The 22,115-nt window shown below is 38.8% G+C and overlaps 1 long non-coding RNA gene across 3 annotated transcripts in view; it reads left to right on the top strand.

Moving 5' to 3' along the window:
• LOC137854123 (uncharacterized) overlaps positions 1 to 22,115 on the top strand; it is a 250,109-nt gene that overhangs the window by 172,661 nt on the left and 55,333 nt on the right. For all 3 annotated transcript variants that reach the window (XR_011094968.1, XR_011094966.1, XR_011094967.1), the window contains exons 10-13: positions 14,090 to 14,261; positions 14,877 to 14,955; positions 15,655 to 15,749; positions 16,874 to 16,935. This is a non-coding gene — a long non-coding RNA (uncharacterized lncRNA). The remainder of the gene's footprint in view (positions 1 to 14,089; positions 14,262 to 14,876; positions 14,956 to 15,654; positions 15,750 to 16,873; positions 16,936 to 22,115) is intronic.

Genomic DNA, 22,115 nt, shown 5'->3' with positions numbered 1-22,115 from the left:
TCCAGATGTTTTTAATGTTGTCAAAGAAAGCCAACAAAAACATGAAGTAAGAATGACTGTTCCAGTTGTCTTGTCATAGATGTTCCTAGAAATCTCTCTCTGGAGCTGAAATGAAAACTTGGAAGAGTTATTTTGGCTAAGTTAGATACAATGGAAACTATCAGAGAGCTTCCAAAATTAGTTTATTCCATAATAATTACAAAAGAGAAAGATGAATACTTCCCTGTAGCTGGCAGTCTGAACAACAAAGCATGTAAAATGAGGAAAAAAAAAAAAAAAAAAAAAAAGCCTAGCCAGGGAATGATTTCTGGGGACCAGGGAACAATTTCTGAGATTTCTGATGTTTCAGTGGTGTTCTTACAGAGTCCTCTAGAAAGAAAGGGATCACACCTGTGCAGTTCTAACACACCAGTTAGAAGGCTCCAGTTTACCACATGATTTGGAAAATGCTTTATAAATCTGAAGAATTTCCCACAAATATACAACAAATCACATGAAACTATGATTTGAAGATGAAGACAAAAATGATAGAAAAAGGTTGGGCTTTGGGAAGCTCCTGAAAGGCATTTAAATTAGGGGGGTTTAAATGCAAAAGGCAAGAATGTGAGTTCAAGGTTAAAGAAATAACCAACCTAGGAAAAAAGTAGCAGGAAAACAGAAAAATAAAAGAAAGAAAAAAAAAAAGAAGAAAAAAAAAACAGAGGATACAAATAGATACGGTTACTAATATGTCCCCGTACATACATAAAGAAAGCACACAGAAACTTACAGAAAAGGCAAATTTTGTTAGAGAGTTTATGTTCAAACACTTCTAAACCATTTAAACTGCTATCTGAAGGCCTTTAGTGTGTAAAAATGCATAATGGGCATGGACTGGTAATCACAACAGGGACTTTCTGAATCTCAAATAGTTGATAAAGAAGGAACCTGTCCTCAGAGTGTATGATAATAAGCAGCAAACAAAGCTGGCTGTTGACTCTTCTAAGCAAGGCCTTGGGGCAACACTTTTAACAAGGAATGGTGATCACTGGAGACCCATGACATATGCTTCAGGAGACCTAACTGAAACAGCATGTCAGCATGCACAGAAAGCATTGGAAGCTCTGTCTTTAGTGTATGCATGCAAAAAAAGGATCATTGCTTTTATACGGAAGACCAGTGCTAGCAGGAGCTGATCACAAGCCATTAGTGGCAATTACTGAAAAGGGTTTTGCAGACAGATCTCGTAGATTTCAAAATCTGCTATGATTTACAACTCAAATATAAATCTGGAAAAGACTTACACAGAGCAGACATTCCGTTCAGAGGTTTCAATGGAACTGAAGCAGTACAGACACATGAGTATGATGTGCATGTAAAAATTATTAAGAAATTTTTACCTTCTTAGGCAGAATGTCACTGTACAGACCTGCCACTTCAGAAAGCCAAAATACTAGATAAAACATTGCAGTACGTAATACAAACTATGTATCTGAGTGACTGGGCAGCACTTTTTGGTCCTTAAGTAATAGTGAAATAGTATTTTATATAATACAGGGTATATTTTCTGAGCATTCAGTTGCTTAGAACAACTTTCCAAAACTTTGAATCAAGTTTACATAAACAGAATTCATGCATGATATTCGTGTATGAAGTAAATGCTAAGTGTACTACTTTATATTTGTAAACATTAACTGTGGATTAGTGCAGACAAAGTAGCCAGAGAAAGAAAAAAAAGTTAATCTCAGAAATGTTTGGATATTAAAAAACAAACAAACAAACAAACAAAAAAAACAGCCATGATGGTAATTCCAGAAACTCAAGATTCATGGTCCACAGCTGAATAAAATATTTTTATGTATGGTGTAAAAAAATGATTTTTTTTTTTTTTCCAGATCATTATTCCTGGTATCTAGAAATAACATTGCTGCAGGAGTCAATTGTTGAATGTGTGATTTCACATATAAAGATAATATTTGTCTGCCATAGCACACAAACAATAACAGACTACAATTTGCTTATTAGGCAATAAATTTTATTTATTTATTTATTTATTTATTTATTATAAGGGGAGTTTTAAACACATTACTTCAGATTCATAATATCCATTACCTAACAACCTTGTGGGAAAAACACTTAAACAATCTCGTAATTTCCACTAGTACCCCTTTTCAGATTTTTATAATTACAGAACAGTGCTCTGGAAGTTGAAACTTGTTCTGCAGCAAACTTGGATTAAGACTCTCTAAGAGCATAGTCAATGTTAAAGTAAGGGATGTCTAACTGCTGTGAAAAAAAAAAATTGAATACAGAATGTACTGTATTAACAAATGACAGGAAAGAAATCTTTGCAATCCAAGACAGCTAGGCTGCATTTAATGACAAAATATTTAATGGCACAAAATACTGCTGTCATGAGGAGTTTGTCTCTCTGATGAAGTTATTAACAGAGCAAGCAGCACTGATCTGTTGGACCAAGAGGAGGCGCCGGGTCTTCCCAAGGTGGGAGGAGACAGATGCCAAATATCAAAGTTGAGTAGAAAACAGTGGCTTTCAAGGAACCCATAAGACAGACAACATCAATGGAAAGGATCAAGCAAAGATCCACAGGGGGAAACCCATGGATGTTTCAAAGACATATGAAATAAATGAGGACACACTAATTGATAATTGGATGTACGTGTTGTAATTTAAGTAATTTTAAATTTTTAACCTTTGGAAGGGAAAAAGTACAGATGTAAACTGTCCTTGATGAGTTAGGAGTATAATATGTCCTGGAGGCCTCTTGGAGTAGCAGTTGTTGTCTACCAAGAGTTTGAGAGAAGAACAAAGGCAGAGAGGCGCATTTTAATAGTCTTTGGAAAGACTCCTCACTTGGTAAATTCTGATGCAGAGTGGATGTCCATACACTGTGCAGACACACTTATGTCCGTCAATATGCAATGAGATTTCTAATAGGAGGAAGAGCCAACACCAATAATGTCTGTTTCAGTTTTACACTGGGCATAATGATGTCAGAACAACATTGATCTGATATTGTCTGATAATTGCCTGGGCTTCAGCTGACACTTGATCAGGATATCTGGAACAAGCAGATTTGAAGAAATGGGCTTGATGTTCTGAAAGAAGACAGAGAAGATAGAAGAAAGAGATTAAAAGAAAGGGCAGTTTTGAGAGAAATAGCGGGGACTTTTATGTCAATCTGTACTGGCCTGAAATCCAGAGAAGTTAAACTCCAAGTCCTTGAGAAATGGCAAGGACAAAACTAAAAGGAACTCAGGTGCCTCTTTGTGTTTCGGAGCAACTGTTGTGAGGTAGGAAGACATTAGTAATCTGTACCATAGCTTTCTTTTTATCTTTGGGAAACTTGTAGAAGGCAGCAGTCTGGATGGATCTCTAGAGACAGCTTAACTTTCACAATGAACAGTTTAACAGAAGTGACAGCTTAGGTAAAATAGTGGGGGAAAATAAACCCAGAAAGGAAAGTGTCTGCATTTTGTGGGTGGGAGAGAGCAAAGAATTTTCAGTGTCTGTAAAAGTCTCTTTTAGCCATGACGTATGCAGTCATTGGTGTTTTGCCTTCAAATCCATGGGTTTTGCTCTTTTGTCAGGAGGGTTTTAACCTCCCAATTTTTGCATCATTATTTCTGATTTACAGAGATGTAAGAAGACAGAGGATGCTCTTTCCTGACTGATAATGTAGAAAAGCACCCTATATCATAGCCACCAAGCAAAAGATTTTTTTAGCAGTGTTGCTTTTACTCTAAATTATGGCAAATAAGAATGGCCACAGTTTTGTTGTTGTTTGTTTGTTTTTTAAATATAAGTATTGCACATTTATTTATGTATTTACGTATTTTATTTGCAGTAGATATTTTATGTCTTGGGGTTCTATTTGTAATTTCTAATCAGAGAAAGGAAAAATAAGTGAAGGTATTAGAGGGGCGTATGGTGGTTAAGAAAACTTTTCATGGAGATGATATAATAATGCTGAGAAATATTCAGCAACTCCGTAGCATTCTTGGACTGTTGTGCATGTAACCTTCTTCATGAATAATTTAGCATGTATGTGTGTGTACAGATGCATATTTACACATATTTATGTGTGTGTACCTATTTATTTTACTTTATCAGTTATTCTATTTTATACTTTGTATAATTAAATAGAAGCAACACACCTTAAGTGATATTTACTGATAATGTCTACAAACAATGCGGACAAATCTCAAAAAAATGCAAATTTCAGGGCAAATTTCAAGGCTATTGCAAGATATTGGTTAATTTCCATTTCTCTCTGTCAGATTTTTCAGGTTCTTTATGTGTTCTAATGGCATCTAATCCTTTAAAACTGAAGTTTCACCTACATGAGATGCTCAATCAAGCTTCAGTGCTTGTAGCAATGCTCCATTGACTGAAATGTATCTCCTCATTGTAAATATTTTCCATGCATTTTTTACAGGGGAGGGAATTGGACACTTCTGCTCCTCACACACAAAAATGCTAGTATTTCTCACTCCAATACTGCTATCTCTGAAAAGTGGCTCTCACTCTAAAAAAAATGCAGAGATAAAATGGATGAATGTCTCTTAATTTGTGTGCCCAAATAAGATATAAAAGTACCAAAAAGCAATAAGAACATGGCAGCATACACATACTTTCAGGAGAAAGTGATCTCTTTTCTTTTAGATGTGGCAGAGAAACCTTGCAGCTCTCATCTACAATTCAAGAATGAGATTATCAACCCACCCCTGAAAATTCAAAAAGCATAATCCAGTGACAGAAAGGAACAGAAGCACACCTGTGTCCTTGCTGTTTATATATATATATATGTATAAGAAGGCTGTATTTAGCATCTTCCTGCCCACTGAGATGTACCTTGCAGGCTATAAGGAGTAATTTCAGAACAGAAAAGCAGGAGCTATCCTTTGGAGTCTTTATGTGTCTTTCTCCTGTCCACAGTGTAACTCTCCACATGCTAACTAATGCCACTAAGGAGGTGGGGGCTCTGTAAAGATCATTCTGGTTTCTATTGTTCTCCATAGTCACAGGAAAATGAACACAGCCTCTCAAAAAGTTCCCTCCCACGGGAAGATACTCAAGGAGAGAAAATTGCTATGAATTTGCCCTCTACTTCAGATGCTTACTTGCTCACACAGTTCTGAAGTTGTCAAATGTTATTATTACATATAAAATAGCAAATGTTTGATACTGCTTCTTGTCCCCTGGGGCAGGGTTGTTTGCATATTGCTGATGGGGCTTTAGGCACCTGTGTAGGCAAGAACATTACCTGACAACAGCAGGCACATCTGGATCACTGGACCTAAGCAGTGCCATAGGATAGTCTCAGACAGAGCTACAAGTTCATGGCCAGCAGCCAGAAAGCTGAACTGCTCTGCAGATGTTACGGTCTGAGGCGTGCAGGGAACAGCTGCACCCTGGTCTGCATTCTGTAGCTGGTTCCTAGAAAACTAGCATGGCAGTGCCTGCCTTTCCAGGGGAAATAAGTACAAAAAATCATCTTTGCATTTTGTTCCAAGTGATCAGAGAAAGAACACAGTTAATTTTCTGTCCATCATTCTTTTTCTTATTTCCTTGAATCTGACATAACATGCTTATGCTCCACATGCTTAGAAACTGGCTGGGCAAAGAAACAAATTACAATTTGATGAGGTGGGAGAAAGGAAGAAATTCTGTTCCTAGTTGTTTGCAAAATGCGCTGTCCCTTCCTAGTTCCATTACGGTCCAACTTTTTTCTGGCAAGCTCTGCAGAAGGGCTCACTTGCCGTGATGCTTAGTGTGTCACACCTACCTGGAAGTTACCTGCAGCAACGGGGAATGCAGAGATCTGCCTTGGGCTCCTGGTTCTGTTCATGTGCTTGAAGAGAGAGGTCCACCAAGAAGAACAGTTCAGGAGATAAGCTTGGCACCAGACCCATGATATCCTGGTGACTGGACAGAAAGTTTTCTTTTAAATGTGGCAGGCATCTGAATGTCTCCATATGAGATTAATGGGGACCAAACCCCTTGCAGTCTAAATCAGCATAGTTTAGTTAATTTTAATGTTATTAGTCTTATTTTCAGCAGAAACTTTAGTCCTGAAAAGTATTTTCTTATATATATGGATCAAGGCCAGAATAAAATATTCTTTGTGCCTCAGATCAGGCCTTGAAGGAATATGAAGGAAATGAAGGGGAAAGACTGGATTACAGTATTCTGCAATGAATAACTTTGCACTCATCAAAAACAAACAAACAAACAAAAACAAATGAACAAAAAAAAAGAAAACCCAAGAGTCCAAGATAAAGAAAGTAACTGTATAACAAAAGTATGCCGAAGAAGGATGTATTAAATAGCATCAAGTACATCGCTGAAGCACAAAAAAAGGAAGAAGAAAAACCTCAGCCCTAACTGGCAGCAAATAAAAGGTTGTTAACCACATGGAGATCTGTCTTTGGGCACTGCCAAATTGAAAACTGGATGGAACACAATTTTGAAGATTATAACTGGAGAGATGATTAGAGGCATGGGGGAAGCTTTTTCAAGGACTTACTAAGGAAATGGGATTGTAATTAGAAAAGGAAATGGAATCAAGAGAAGATTTCTTAAAGGTGAGCTGAAAAGGCTTTTGTAAATAGTAAAAACACACATTCAGAAGCCACATTGACAACACAATGTTGCTGCAAGTTCACTTGTAATTTTAAGCCTGCAAATGAGTCAGAAGTGCATTTTAAATCTAATTAGGTGAAAATTTGTTTCTCTTCTGCAGCTCTCTCAGAAGCGGAGTATAAGATTCCATGCTCAACATGAGAAAATTGAGATGATCTCTCAGCCCTGGGGTGGCCTGATCCAGCCAACACTTGCAGATGTGCTTAGTTTCATTGGAACATTTCCCCACTGATTTCACTAATTTGAATTTGAACAACAGCAAGACTGGAACACCAAGTGAGGCCCGAGCTCTCTTTTCAGTCCTGGACTCTCCTATAAAGATAATTTAAAGAGAAGAAAAGATATCCGAGATTCTGATAAATTATAAGTTAAATATTTTCATAAATAAATTATGTACAAAGGTACATTTACAGCAGCCATCCAGATCATCAGCGTAACCTGAAGGTCCAAATGTAGAGGTGGGGGTAAACTGCAGCTTCTGAGCAGTTCAACAGCTGGTCTTGCATGGGGACTGCATCACACAGGACATCTCCTCCCTGGAGCAATAGGACTTCACAGCTGTGGGCAAAGACAGACCATAAGAGGAACTGATGCTGAAATCCCCACTGTCATCTGGGATGCAACAGAGCCAACCCTGTCCATTTTGAGCCTTGGGTTGCTCTGCTCATCCTTTCTGGTTTGTGCTGAAGATAAGTGTCTTGGGGAATCAAAACCAAATCCATATATTTGTCTGGATAACAGCTGGAGAAAAACAAAACAAAACAAAACAGAAAATGAGTTTCTATGACTCTGCCCTGGTGAATTTTAATAGAATCACATCTTCATAGTGGCTTTAGAGGTCCATGGGATCTGCATAGGGTGACTGCCCTGGAACAAAAGCTAGCTTCATAGATTTGCAGGCTGGAGAACTACTATTTTCATGTAGCTCTAATACAAACTCTTAAGAAGTCAGGGTGACTGCAGTCTGCGTTCTTGTGAAGGCTGTGACTAGTACTGGTCATGAGAGCATGTCTTACAGGGACACCACAAAGAAAGCAAGAAGAAAAGGCAAGCAAAATTCATCAATAAAGTCCGCAAAGCATCTCCAGTTCATGCTTCAATCAGCTCCCTAGACCTCACCTCAAACTTGACTCTTCAGGTAGTGTTGGTGCAATAAAGACATTTCTTATCAGAGAGCAAATCAGTATTACTTGCCCAGGTACACCTTGCAGAATCCTTTCCCCTGGGCAGATGTAGAAACCTGTTGTTTCATTGCATAATGAAAAGATGGCAGGGAAGGGGGATTTTATGCTTTCTGGCTTCAGCTGACATGCCTCTGTATTAGCTCACTGCAGATTTCTAAAGTACGTTTGGGATAAATCATGGGACTGAATTGAAGTGTGTAAACTTGTCCACAGCAAACACATTTCCTTGTGGAGTGTATTTGTAATGAATATAATTATTGTTTGAGTTCAAAGAAAAGTGCATTTGTATTTGCAGTATCCTGCCTTTGGGGTGGGGAAAACTTCGTAATTCAGCAAGTCCAACACAGGAGCAAATATTGGGAGATTTAGGATTGACATGGCCTATCTTGGGCATATCTGGCCATGAACACTGACCTCAGCAGGCACTATCAGACCATCTCTGAACAGGCGGTGTTGTTGACATTGTCTACTGCTGTACCTTGCAGAGATACTAATTGGGTCCTGGAAGCAATATAGCTATGGCAGCATGTTGCTGTGTCAAGCTAATTAGCAGTGCTTCTAATGAGTGCAGGTGTGGTAGCAGGTTGACATGGCTCTGGCGCTTCCAGTCCAGAGTGAGCCTGGCTCCTCTGCCCAGAGCTCTGTGGCATGGCAGAGCTGTTGACTGCCTCACATTGAAAGGACAGGCAGCCTTTCAGGGCAAAACTTGGTTCCTTTGAAGTGAGAGGAAGATTTTGTAACATACATGCATACATGCAGTGCCTTAGATTCTTCATCTGTGAAACTGGGCATAATGAAACACACCTGCCTTTGCAAATCACTTCAAATTCACAAATGAAAAGTGCTGCCTAATGGCAGTGTCAAAGTATTTTTTTTTTAATTTTTATTCTTTGTTGTCATTCTTTTCTTTGCTATACAACATGTGTGCTGAGACAGAGGTTGTGAATTTGAACCTGACAAGAAAAAAGACACAAGGTAGAAAAACATCGGAAGGAGAAGCAAAAAGCCACTGAGCACTGAACAAAATATGAGCTGAGTTTGTATTATTTATACAGTTTTGTATTCTGCCTACTGCTGAGCACATGAAAGTTGAATATTCCTTGTGCTTTGGAACAGGGAGAAAGTAACAGCAGAAACTGAAACAGGATGGTTGGAAGTGCAGGTGGGAGAATAATTTATAATGGATAATTTATTCAACAATTTTTTTCCTCTTATCTCTTCACAAATTATTCTAAAACAGATTGCTGCTTTCTCAAATTCACTTGTTATGTGAAATTATTTACTGAACAATTCTTTTAAGTTGTTTGTGAATTTAAATTGTAGAAAGTTGGTATGCTTTTGATTTGACAAAGATGTTCCACTGAGCCTGCTCTGGTGAGCTGATTGGAGGGATGCCTCCTTCTCTGGACTTGATCTGCCTGCACCAGGCTCCGTGCAGGTTTGAGTCCTACTCCAGTGGGGCAGCTTCCTAGAAAGGAGCTAAATCAGCATTTTTGGCACCAAGTCCAAATTCCTGACCATGTTGTTTCTTAATGTTTTCCAACCCAGGGAGAAAAAAAAGAAAAAGCTCTTTTAACATTTCATGAGTGACTCCAAAAGCCTCCTGCCCAAAAGATTATTTTCCAGTCATTTCATCTGCTCTGACAGAAGTCTATTCCCCCTTTCCACAGCCTATGCCTTCCTGAAGTCTTTCAGCCTTTGCAGGCACAGCCACACCTTCCCTGGTTGTTCTGTTCTTCCTCAGCCACCCTTTACTCCTACCACAGACAATTGTTTGGGGATGTTTCTGAGACCCTTAAGGTGCCAGAAGCTGGATGAAGCTGGATGTAGGAGTTGCTGAATGTATTGGTCTGATGATCCTGGAAAAAAAGCATTTGAATAAAAAGTTTTTCCTCCCTGTCAACTGAACTGAAGTTGTTCCTTCCCTTATGGTACAGTACGAGGAGAAGAGGCTGTTAGCGGAGGCTCTAACCATGTGGCTAGCCCACGTGCCAGGTGGCTATTTTGTCACTGTGCCATCAGCATCTGAGTCCCCTTCCCCTTAAAACAAGAACAGTTGTGCCCATGCTGGCCTGGGCGTACATCCAATTTTCATCAGTTGCAGTGAGGGGTAGAGAGGTTTTCCTGTGTACACACTATTAACGATCTGTCTGCAGAACATGCCAGTTGCTTCCCTTTGCGTAGGATGGTAAGAGATCAATTAGAGCAAGAAAGTTCACAGCCCACTTAAGAAGCAATATTCCCCTTTTATCTCATCTCCTTCTCAGATTTCTACCCTTTTACAGCTGTGTGGCTGGTGTGCTAAATGCTAATGCGAAAATACTTTATCCAGTGCCAAGCAGACATTCTTGTGGAAATGAGTTCTCCCTTCTCACATTTGCCTCCTGCTTTCTCACCTCTCTACCCTGTTGATCAGATCGTCCCTTGGTATTTAGGGACAATCCTTTCCGTACTTGGATGGCTGCCCAAGCTGAAAGCTTGATGCTTTACCTGCTTAGTTCATAGCAGGTTTGCCAAGTTTCCTTTATTTTTACAGGCAGGAAAGGAATTAAATTGAAATAGTCGAGTTTTTGATCACAAAAAGAGGTAAGTGTTCGTTATTGGATCAGCAACTGAAATGGCTGAATAGACTTTGCTGGATAAAATATTCAGCATTTTTTTCCCTTTCAGTCATTCACATTTGTTTGTGATTTCCCTCTGCCCTTTTAAACTTGCTCTTCTCAGTGATTATTAGTCTAATTGTATCTAGTCTACTTAGGTTCTTATATTAAGCTCATCACTGTGGTGTCTGAACATCAGATCAATGCCATGTAATTACAGTCACACAGAGCACAATCAACAATTATCAGTGATCACTTTTCAGATCTTGCAACAAAGAAATGTTATCTGAGACATTGCTGCAGGATTTCAGATTTCCAAATATTTGCTCTTCTAATTAAGCAGATGGAAGACCTGCTGGTAATGAGAAAGCAGGTCTTAGAACTTCTTCCATAGCTAATTTCTGCCCAGACCAAAATAAATTATGCTGCAACAATTCTTTTCCAAGGTAAATAACACAACACGCCACTTGGCAAAGTGCCCAAGAACAACAAAAAACCCAAAGACGTGTTTAAAGGTATTGCACTCAGTGGGAGACTTTCACACCACAGTAATAAATGCAACACAGCAAAAACCTACAGCTAACAGAAGGGAATGCCTTCTTATCTAACTGCTCTGGAGGATATTTGCTGATCAATCCTATGAAAGGATGATATGCTTCTGTGTGTGTCCAGGGGATGAAATAACAAGCCTGAAGGCAATAATGCTCTCATATCATGTTTGAGAATTTTACAAATACAGCATGAGGCTCTGTGACTCAGTCTGAATGGAATTTTTCTTAGCACATGAATTTTACATGATATTTCAGTACTTGTTCTTTTGGGCAGCTTTCCTAACACAGTGAGATGTTAGTTTTTAGGTGCTTTTTTATCATATTGGTAAATACCATGACACATTTTTTGAAATGTGTGAGGAGGGCTAACAAACCTGAAAATTTGAAAATTACAAGGATATTTGGTTTGTCTCATTTTTACCTCTACAAACTTTCCTGATTTTTCTTTCTTGGAAGGTAGAAAGTATCAAAGAAAAACAACAACAACAACAAAACAGTTTAGTACATTCTTCATATGTTTTTTGTTTTGTTTTGTTTTGTTTTTATGATCTCACCTTAGTCTTCAAATTATGCCTCTGGTTAAACAGATATCCTCATATTCCAGATTAACTAAAAAATATCAAATAGATAGGTAGCTTTTTTGCTTTTTAGCAATAACAGAAATCCATTTCTTTTTGTTGTTTTCAGATCTCTAAAAGCAACAATTCTTGTAATTATCAAATTTCCATATAGAAAACTGGTATGCATGTGGGGGTGTAATAGCACAATCTGATATTCCTGTAGCACCAGTTTTCTATAAATAGGGAAATCTGTTATTTATCACTGGAACTATTCATTAAAATAAAAAAATATATATATACAGTATGGGCATCTGTTCCTAGATCTTTAGTTGATTGACAGTTTTTAATCCATTTAGTTAATGCTAAGTGGAACTTGCTGGAATCGTAGCCTTTTCAAGGAATCTTTTCAACTTAGTTCTGATGTGTTCGTATGCCCTTTCTCATGATCTTTGGAATTTTATCAATGTAGTTATTTATTTATTTATTTTAAAGCTTTACTCATAGAGTCGGGTGAGTACATGTAAACTGAAGCACTTTGTTTTTAAAAAGTGTTTTTTATTTTATAGAAGAAAGTTGTAAATGTGATTCTGTTAAGGAATGAAAAGAATCTAAAACGAAGAATATAAAAAATATTATTTTTTTTTCCTATTTGCATGATATTGTGGAGTCTGGCAAAAGGTTTTTGAATATTTGGATTTTGTACCAAGTTTAACAATATGGTATTTTTTATACCTGCAGTACTGTTGAGATTGTACTGACCTTTGCCATAGCATTACATATTATTAGCTCTTTATGATAGGGGCTACAAGGGGGCTATATCACTTCAGCATGTTTACTGCACTTTTATTTTAAGCATAAACCATCCACTGTTACTGATGGAGGTAGCTAAGGACAATGTGTATAGGGCACCTATGTGTTAGCATTTGTGTTTTACATCCATGTCTTAAATCCTCATCTTAACATTTTGTCAAGGATTTTCATTGCTGCTGTCTCAATACAATAGCCAACACTTCAGCAGTGGAGCAGCACTTACATTGTAGACAAATCCAGGTGAATACTGGCAAATATTATAGAATATTTTTGTATCTTGATACTTTTAAGGCTTTCATCCTGAATTTGTCCTTTTGATTTCTCAGATGAAAGATTTTAAATCTGCCTGGCTTTAATGTCTGTATTCGCTGGTGTGAATTGGCAGACAGACTGGGAGAGATTTTGTCCCTTCACCTCTCCCCTGATGATTTACGTGGATAGGGGGGTTGATCACTTTCTGTTGTCAGCATTTGTTTTCTTTTCTACTTGAGGCATATCTTAAGTGTAGAGTAATAAATAACACAATTCCAGCTCTTATGGCTTCAGATGGCACAGTGCCCTCTGCTCGAACTCTTTGGAGAGGGAAATACTCCAGCTTACCGTCAGAGTTTCATTTGCAAGCTTTACTTTACCTTAGTCTTATTTTAAAAATTTCAAAGCTTTGCCTCCACAAATCAGGTTAAACTGTACATTACAAGGGAACTGCTTGACCTTGAAGCAATCCTTTTTGAGGCAGAGGTGACGAAGGGGTTGGCAGGCAGGATTTATTGTGCTCTGAGGAATGCAGAGGGAACACATGAACATAAATATACAGAGAAACAGGAGCGGGAATCGCAGATGGATCTGGCAGATAAGATTTGGGCCTGTATCTATAAGTAGGTCAAAAGTGTGATGGTATCATCTCCAATGGAAATACAATTCAAAATCTGGTTTGGATGGTATATGATGCCAGACAAGCTTCATTGGACATATGAAACATTATCTCCATTATTCTGGTAAGACTGCAGAGTAAGTAGGATAGTCAACATATATTATAGGCTTGAGAAACTTGGAGCAAAATATATAAGGTAACTGGAAATATTGCACAGAAAACCCTCCCACTGAACAGTGCCAAAACTATGTGGGGCTGTGTGATAAAGGACTTGAAGAGCTGCTCACTAAAGCCAGTAGCAGCAGAAGGAGGCTGGTGGTAGAGTTATTTGTCCATTTAAGAATGCATGGACCTGACAAGTATGAGCTGACTCCGCTGGTTCTTTTCCACAAAGCAAGAGGAATAAAAGAAAAGCAGAAAGGTTGGGTGTTCTTAACAGGTAGTCCAGGCCCTTGCAAAAAGGTGAGAGTCTCCTTTTCAAGGGTGAGTGGGAGATGTGCTCGTATGCACATTTAGGCAAACAACGTGTGTTTGCTGGATTTGATTTTCCAGTGCATTCCCTAAAGTGATTATCTGACATTACTGTGATCAAGTCTTTTAGCACTCTAGCACTTTTCTTACTAGGACAAATGCAGTGAAAGTCAGAATCCTTTACTATTATTATTATTGTTATTATTGTTGTTGTTGTTGTTGTTATTATTATTATATTATTTTCTTCCTTTTTTAATAACCTGTTGCCAGGTAGAAACCCCTAGCAAGCCCTCCCCATTTCTAGTCTAATTCTTCCCCCTGCGCTAGCTGCCCATCTCTGCCTTCTGTGACTCTCTGATCTCTCTTTGGTCTACAACTCTGTCATCCTTCTTTCAAGGTCTTCAAGGTTTCAGCTGGTCCAGACAGAAAGGGAAAAAATCGTTCTGAAAACATTGAAAGAGAGGAGTAATGGAGAGAAATGAAAGAAGATAAGTAGGCTTGGGAAAAAGAGACAGAACAAGCACAGCTGAAGAGTCAGAATAGACTACATATTTATTTTCTTTAAAAAGGTAAGTGGTTGTGTTTTGAAAAGCTCCTGCTGTTGTTCTTTCCAGCAGTAAAACCTTTTGTTTGATTTTTTTTTTTTCTCATTTTCCTGACTCTTTTTTCCTTTCCCTCACTCTGCATTAAAGGTTTAGGATGTGACCTTTCAGAACATGGTTGTTGGATTTTGGGGTCCTTGGATGATAGTGGCTTATTATGTACATATTTGCATAATGAGTTAATTAGGCATAATATGTGGTTAAAATTAACTACACTGCACTCTTTTTATAGGAAGTCAGCACAGTTTTCTGCCAAAGTGTCTCCTTAGACATCCTCTTGGGGGCCTGTTAGGATTCCCTGCCCACTTTCAGATGTCACTGACTTCTGGTGATTAATTTGTGATCTCTGATACATTATATATGCAGAGTATACATATAACCACCCTACTGTGGAATTTTAGGATTATGTAACAACATCAGTTTATATTATTAAAAAAGAGGGGAAGATAAATTCATTTTTATAATAAAGAATTTGATGATGTGATTAAAATTCATCCAAAATATGCATAAATAATAATAATAAAATCCATCTTTGTTTTTAGTGGTGCACTACATATAATGTCCATTTGGCTCCTGTGATAGGTGTGTTTCCTGTCCTTCCTGATTGGAGAAGCAATGCACCTGTGAGTTGCAGCCAAGCTCATGAAGTGTTTTCTTACAGGTATGTCCAATTTGTGATGTCTATAAACCTGTATAATGCCCATCACTGTGGATCTGTGCTCCTCAAGGTGCTCCATGTTGACACTCTTAGGTCTCCCCATCCATGCTGAGGCTGATTCTGGTTCACGGGATAAGGCAGGACACAAGTTATTGTCTATTCTTTAATATTGTCTCTGTTCTTTGAAGTTGGCCCTGCTTTGAGCAGAAGGTTGAGCCACAGACCTCTGGAGGTCCCTTCACACCTCAGTTATTCTGCAACTCAATGGTTATTTGTCCAGTGACATGACATCATTAAGTATTGATGCACTTGTCATTTCAGCAACCATTGATCAGAACTAGGAAGCAGACCTAGCTTCTCTGAAGCAGAGCTAAAGCTCTTATATTGCAGTTCCATTTATGTATGATGATCTATTTTCCCTTAAAGGACAATCTAGAACAGCAGATTCTGTTGCCCTTTCGCATGTTCAGGCTTACTCTGCATTTATTATGGAATAAGACATATTCCACTGTCTCTCCCATGGCATTGAATTTCCAGTGTTCTGTGTGCCAGGACTTTACATTACATTCACCTGCTATTATATTGCCTGCTCCAGGTGATGTAAGAAGAGCTCTGAGTAAAAGGAAATAACTTTAACAGTGTGTCCCTTCCTGTTCCTGATCATACACCTGGCTAATTTCCTACCACCTCTTTCTCCCACAGGCATCTAAAGCTCTTCTTGAAAGCACTGGCCACTGCCCAAGACAGGATGCTATACTAGATGGAGTGGCAGCCTAATACATTTAAACAAGATTTAGGTAAGAATTGAATCCAAAGTAGAATTTAGAAAGCAGCCCTAAAGGCATGATTGTTATTTTTTCTCTATTAAAATCCAGAAAAAGAAAATCTGCTTTTAGTTAATTCTCAGTGTTCAATGTTTTACACAGCAGGAGAAATAAATGACTAGTAACCAATGTCTGTATGTGCCACAGAGGGACACAAACACAACTCTATATGTTTATTTATACAATAACTGCTTTCCACAGGCCACTCTCAGGCCTCAGAAGCAAAGGTGGATGAATCATGTTCTTTCAACACAGTGAAATAATTGAAAAAATATAAATTGGATTTTTTTTTTCCCAAACAATATATCACTATAATTATTAGCCCCAAATCTGGAACATATGTGCATCTTCTGAATGAAATCAAGCAGACAAAAGCACTGGTCATGGAACAATAATGTGTAGTTGCATAAAAATTTAGTATTTGCCATCCACTTTTTAAAAAGCTGTTGTTGACTTTGTAAGCATGCTGACTTCGCATCACAGGACCTCTATGGGCAGGTTTAAAGGTGTGGTCATTGAGCTGCAGTTAGCTCTTTAGAGAAGCATAGAAAAAATCATGAGTGGGACAGGGTGAGATAAAATATCAGATCAACCTGCAATGGCTCTGAGAAAGACTAGTAATATGGATGATTTTTATATGTCTGTTATATGTTTAATACAGTGTTCAAGCTTTTACTCAACAATTTCTGATGGGTGGGTCTGGGGGATTAGGAGGTTCTTTCCAAAGAATGTTATGGCTACTGGATAAGGCAAAGATTTTCCATTTTTCTATGTGAAAAAAAGTCCAGAGATGAAAAGGATGTGTAAGAGGTGAATAAATGAGTAATTCCAGCAGAATACTTTGGAGAAGAGTACTCCATGGAGTTTCTTTCCATGGAAAGCAAATGTACCGTTGGCAGGATCAGGAATTGGTTGGAAAATTTCTGACAAAAGTGTTTTTCATTAAAACGTGTTGATGGATTGAGATGGACATTTTTTGTGCAATTGCACCACTTCTGATAAAACTTCCATTGCATAAGATTTTCAAAAACAGAGTGGAAATTTTTGTCTCTTTTTTACACTGGGGTGATAGAAATCTTTTCTCCTGCTTTTCTCAGCAGGTGTGCTGTTAGAGCTCTCATCCAATTCACGTTCCTACTCTGACTAATTCCTACTTCAGGTATGAATTTCATTCTCCTGTTTCATATGTGATTAAAAGCATGTCTTCTGCTAGGATAGTTCCATGTTTCACTTCAAAAAAAGGGAAAGAAAAGAGGTCTTTAGCTCAGTGCCTGTGCAGTTAGTGGTGATTTTGATTCCTTATTCTCCTGTTTCCTAGTTACTATTATTATCATAGAAACCTAGGAGATTTCTGGTTTATCTCAGATATTTGTACTGGGCAGGGATTTTTTATTTTTTTTTCTATTAACATTTGAAGAAGTTCCAAAGATGCATTGATTGAACAGGATGTCCCAGTGTCCTTTCCTCAACCCTCTATATAAAAGCATAATTACTCAAGAAAGCCTCTCTATCCCCCTAGATAAAAGAATGGAAAGTGAATCTTTTATTAATATGGGTCTGGGTACACACATGCTTCCCTACGGTTATGTGAATCTGTTCAGAAAATTGTGTGCTTGAGAGTGATGGAGGTGTAGTGTAGTCAACTGCATCACAGGGAGATAACCCCTAAGAGACATTTATGAAGGAAAAAACTGTGAGTAAGAAAAGCAGTTTTGCAGGAATCAACATGGAAACAGAGCCTGCTATAATCATTCTGAAAGGGACAGATGTTGGCGTTCCACCCTCAGCTTGTCTGGCCTATTATGTCTCTGAATGCTGAAGCTCACAATGTTTTTTTTTTCCTCCAATTTCAAAAGTGTCAGACGGGAGACAGTGCCAGTGAAATACCTTATACCGATCTCTTGTTAGCTAACTGCGGTGTTTTGTTCCACGGTTACATGTCTGCACAAGCCGTCATTGTGTCAGTCATAATTACCACCTGTTCAGTGGCTCCCTTCAGGTTTCATCACCTTTGCAGTATTAAGCAGCCAGATGCAGGAAGCAGAGTTGGCTGCCCTGGAGCAGCAACCGTCAGGCTCAGGATTTCAGGGGATAATTGCTGCCTGAGCACAAACATCTCCCTCCTCCCTGCATAAAACACCCAATCCACTCCTTTCTTTGGCAGAGATCAGAGCCCCATCAAACGCACTTTTTGCCCAGCATAGGAAGATAGACCCTGTCTTCTGTAGGGGCAACTCAGTATGGGCTAGATGGGGGGCTGTGCAACTGCATGCCACCATGTGTCACCACATGAAAATGTGGCCCAAGACTCCTTATTGGAAAGAGGCTACACCTTTCCTGTAAATCCCCTTTTGTCTCCTTTGTAGAAGGTATCAGCTGCTTCTGGTGTGGACATCTAGCATCCTAGGAATCTCCTGCACTTGGGGACTACTTCTGAGTAAATCTTAGGAGTATCCCTATCTAATCGTGCCTCAGCCTTCAAGAGCTATGCTGTGGTGGAGGGACAGATAGATGAGTCCCTGTTGGGGCCAGTCAGGTAAAAAGAAATGGAAATGCAAAAGTGGCAGGCAGTTGAAGAGCATTCCTATCAGGATAGTGTGTGGTTTCAAATGCCAGTTGCCTTTCCTCTCTTCCCATCCCCTGTTTACCCTGTTTTATAAATTCAGCTTTGGCTGCATGACCCAGACCAGCAGGCCTGCCAACAATCATGTTGCATTTTGTTAACTGCTTATGACTTCTGGACAGTGTGCTGCTGTGATTGTCACACAGTTTCACTTAAACATATGGCACATGGAGACACAAATTGCTCCAGCATGCAGCTTTCCATGATAGATTTTTACATACCAATTGCAGATGCTGTTTGAGGATGCTGAGATTGGTGTGGTCTAATCCTGGAAGCAGTGAAAATTCTCTGTTCTGAGAAGTACCTGGCATGCTGGGTTTCTTAGGCTCAATTAGTAAAGCCAAAGATGCTCTCAGACTTTTCCCAATCCAACAGAAATGCTACCAAGCTGGGGTAAGTATGTGTATCATGTCAGAAAGACAAGAATGACAACAAAAGCTTTAAAATAGCAGGAATAAAAAGTGTTGAGAGGCTAACTGAGGAGAAAAGAAGCTATTTCATTTGTATCAGAAATAAGGAGATAGTTAGAGGTTCAGAATTTTGTCATTCTGTCATTATACTGGGATCTCTGAAGTATATTTACCAATACAACATATTTGGGTGGGAAATTTTCCAAGGTCCTTCTCTTATAGGAGGTATCCTGAGATTACTTTACAAGAAGAAAACAATCAACTATTGAATATTAAAGCTAAACAATCAACATAAAAGATTTCATACTGCTGTAAATGTTCCTTCTCTCATTTACATGTTGAGCAGGACAAGCATGAGGAATGTCCTTCACTTTCTCACAGACAAAGATTTTAAGGGATTTACATGAGTTTCTTGCCACTAAACTCTGAATTGTCATCCACTGTTGACAAGTTCTGAGTAAAAGGAATTACTTAATGGTCATTGTTAATGCTTTTGATGACGCAGAACATGGCACAAATTTGAAGGAGGGAAAACCTGGAGGAGAAACAGATTCTAATTTTGTGCAGACATATTGTACTCTTCAAACTCACATATTTTCTACCAGATTTGCTGGATTTGAAAATATGCAAGAAATATGGTAATAAAAAATATGCAACTTCACCAAACTCTAATAAAGAAGAGTTAATCATGGATCTTAAAGCAGAAAGTTTGAGCAGCTGTTACATTTCACCAACTGCCACTTGCAATACTGTTTCATACTGCTAAACTTCACTGGAGTGAGTTAGCATGTGTAACATTAATTTTGGATCCACTGGAAGCTAGGTTGTGGGAAATCTCTAAAATCTCTTGACATTTTAAGCTTTTGAAGTGCTGTGATCCACCAGGATGTGATGTTACATGGGTAGGGGTATATATGTATAAGTCAACAGTGGCACCACTCTTCATTTTCCTTGGTCTCTTGACCTGTCTTCAGTCCTGAATCTCACTCATTTCCTTACTCTATATTCCTCACTATCTCTTTCACAAATCCTTTGAAACAAATGTAGTTTCATTTACTAATGTGACTGCAAAGAACTGTTCCTATATAAAGTTACTTCTTCACAGCTGGCTCTTCTTCCAGCCATCCCCTGCAAGTACAGTGTTACCCTAGTCTCATTTTAATTCCAGCTTTGGAACAAGCTGCGAGCTTGTTCATGAGTGTTATTTCACTTAGGAAGTTATTATACCAGAGTAGGAATTGACTCAATACAGCGATAGAAATGGAATGGACTGGAAAAGAAGAAATTAGTGACTAACAATTGCTAAGATGTCCTACTGATCTAAGTAGATTTCATAGCTGAAAAGCCTCAAGATAAGTATGGACCAGAATCCCAATTGTGAGTATTCTCTATCTGTAGGAAAGCTCAATCTGAATCAGAACTTAGCTGTTCTTTTCTTGAAATATATCAAAACCACTCAATGAGACTAGTACATATGAAATGTTTGTAGTGTACAATGCTCCTATCATGGGACAGTAGGAAACTGTAATTGAATATTTCCAAGGACCTTCTTCCTACTAGTTAACCTGGAGTATGCTGTATACATACAAAGCATTTTTCTAAGCATTTTTAACTTGCTTTTACCAAGAACTCTGTTAAAAGGTCCAGGATGGCTCTGAATGAACAGGAATTGTTTGGAAACAGCTGGATATTAGTGAGCCAAACCAAACCTGGATGCTGTGGGCTTGACTGTATGACATGCCTGTGTTTTCATTGAAATCTCACCAGGACGCTGTGTCAGACAAATGTGTTCCTGGAGTACAGGTGGCAGGAAAGGCTTGGCCATATGGAGAAGCATTGCTCTTTCTGTCTGCCAAAAGCTGTGCTAGATGCCCCACAAAACAGAAAGAGGATTTGCTGTGGCCTAAGGGACTTGTTAACTCCATTGGACATAACATGATGGCAAAAATATTTTCCTCCATTAGAAACAGTAGAAAAAAGGTGGTGTTAGGAAAATAGTGGTCAGTATTAAGTGAATAATGCAGTTACATAAGGAAAGAGCTATAGGAAAGCCTTGGCCTTACCAGTATTGTGGCAAAAATAAAGTAAGAACTTGTCACAGAATCTCTGTCCCCTCTGTTCTCTCTAAGCATATCAGTAGCGAGATCATGCGTATTGTAACTCTTACCAGGAGTTATATGATTCTCTCACTTTTGAGTTGGTCTCTGGCCTATGATGCCCTCTGTGTCACTCAGAGTTATGCAGTAACTGAGTGAATTTGTATCTCAGGCACAGCAATGAAGATAGTGACCTGCCAGCTTTTCACTTCTACCCCCAATCTAAGAGGGATTTATTTCCCGATAACAGTGTAAAATTTGGAGAAAATGGAGTTTAAGACTTTAGTTTTTGGATATCACCCTTATCCTAAACTCAACTGCATTCCAAAGATAGCCTGGATAGGTAGACCTGCCCCAGACATTCCTCATGTTGTACCACTGCACAGCAGTAACTTTTGTCAGATGGATATAATCCATTTAAAAATCTTTCAGGATAGTTGGCAGGACTTCCCTGTTTGGTCAAAACTGCCTGAGTGGCTGAAGGGAAGGTGGGATAACACTCCCAGAGACTGTGATTATATGTTTCCTCATACCTATCCCAGTGCCCTCAGGGCAGGTGGCTTGCCAGGAACAGACAAGAATGCCTCACAGCTACTCCAAGTAGGTGTTAAGTTTTTTTCAAATTGCCAGAGGTATTCAGTTCATTGCTGCTTAGGCTCCAAACTGAATGAGTTGGCTTGGCCTGAGAACTGCTGTTCTTCAAAAAAAATGTATTCACTGCTGCTATGACCAAACTGGTGAGCTATGCTGGCACATGTACAAGCACTATGAGCTTTGGTATCAGTTACTGCTGTAGCACCTCAAGAGGTCATCCAGACAGGGACCACTACACCTAAGCTGACCTTGAAAGACATTTGTGCAGCCTGTTCATAAGAGTCACCAGGAGCAGAGATTTCACATCCCCTTCAGCAATTGATTTTTGTGCTAACCTCTCTCTACCAGTTCCCTGAGGTATTTTAAAATGCTTAATCTAAATCCTTAAGCCAATAATAGCTACATGGAGAGAATCCAAAAATAGCACTGACAATGGGTGTTAATACCAGTTCAGAAACCTTAAGCCCTGGATTGTCTGAACACAATAGTTTGGTGGTCACGCCAGATGGGCCCTTACCAGAAGAGTGCAAGCACCAACCAGCAGGCAAAGTTATTTTATGGCTTTCCAGGGAAAGTAAAGGTTCTCATCACTCCCACATGTTCCTAGAAGCTTATT

The sequence above is a fragment of the Anas acuta genome, chromosome 3 (assembly GCF_963932015.1).
Source record: "Anas acuta chromosome 3, bAnaAcu1.1, whole genome shotgun sequence".
Taxonomy (NCBI): Eukaryota; Metazoa; Chordata; class Aves; order Anseriformes; family Anatidae; genus Anas; species Anas acuta.
This window is presented reverse-complemented; position numbering and strand designations above follow the sequence as displayed.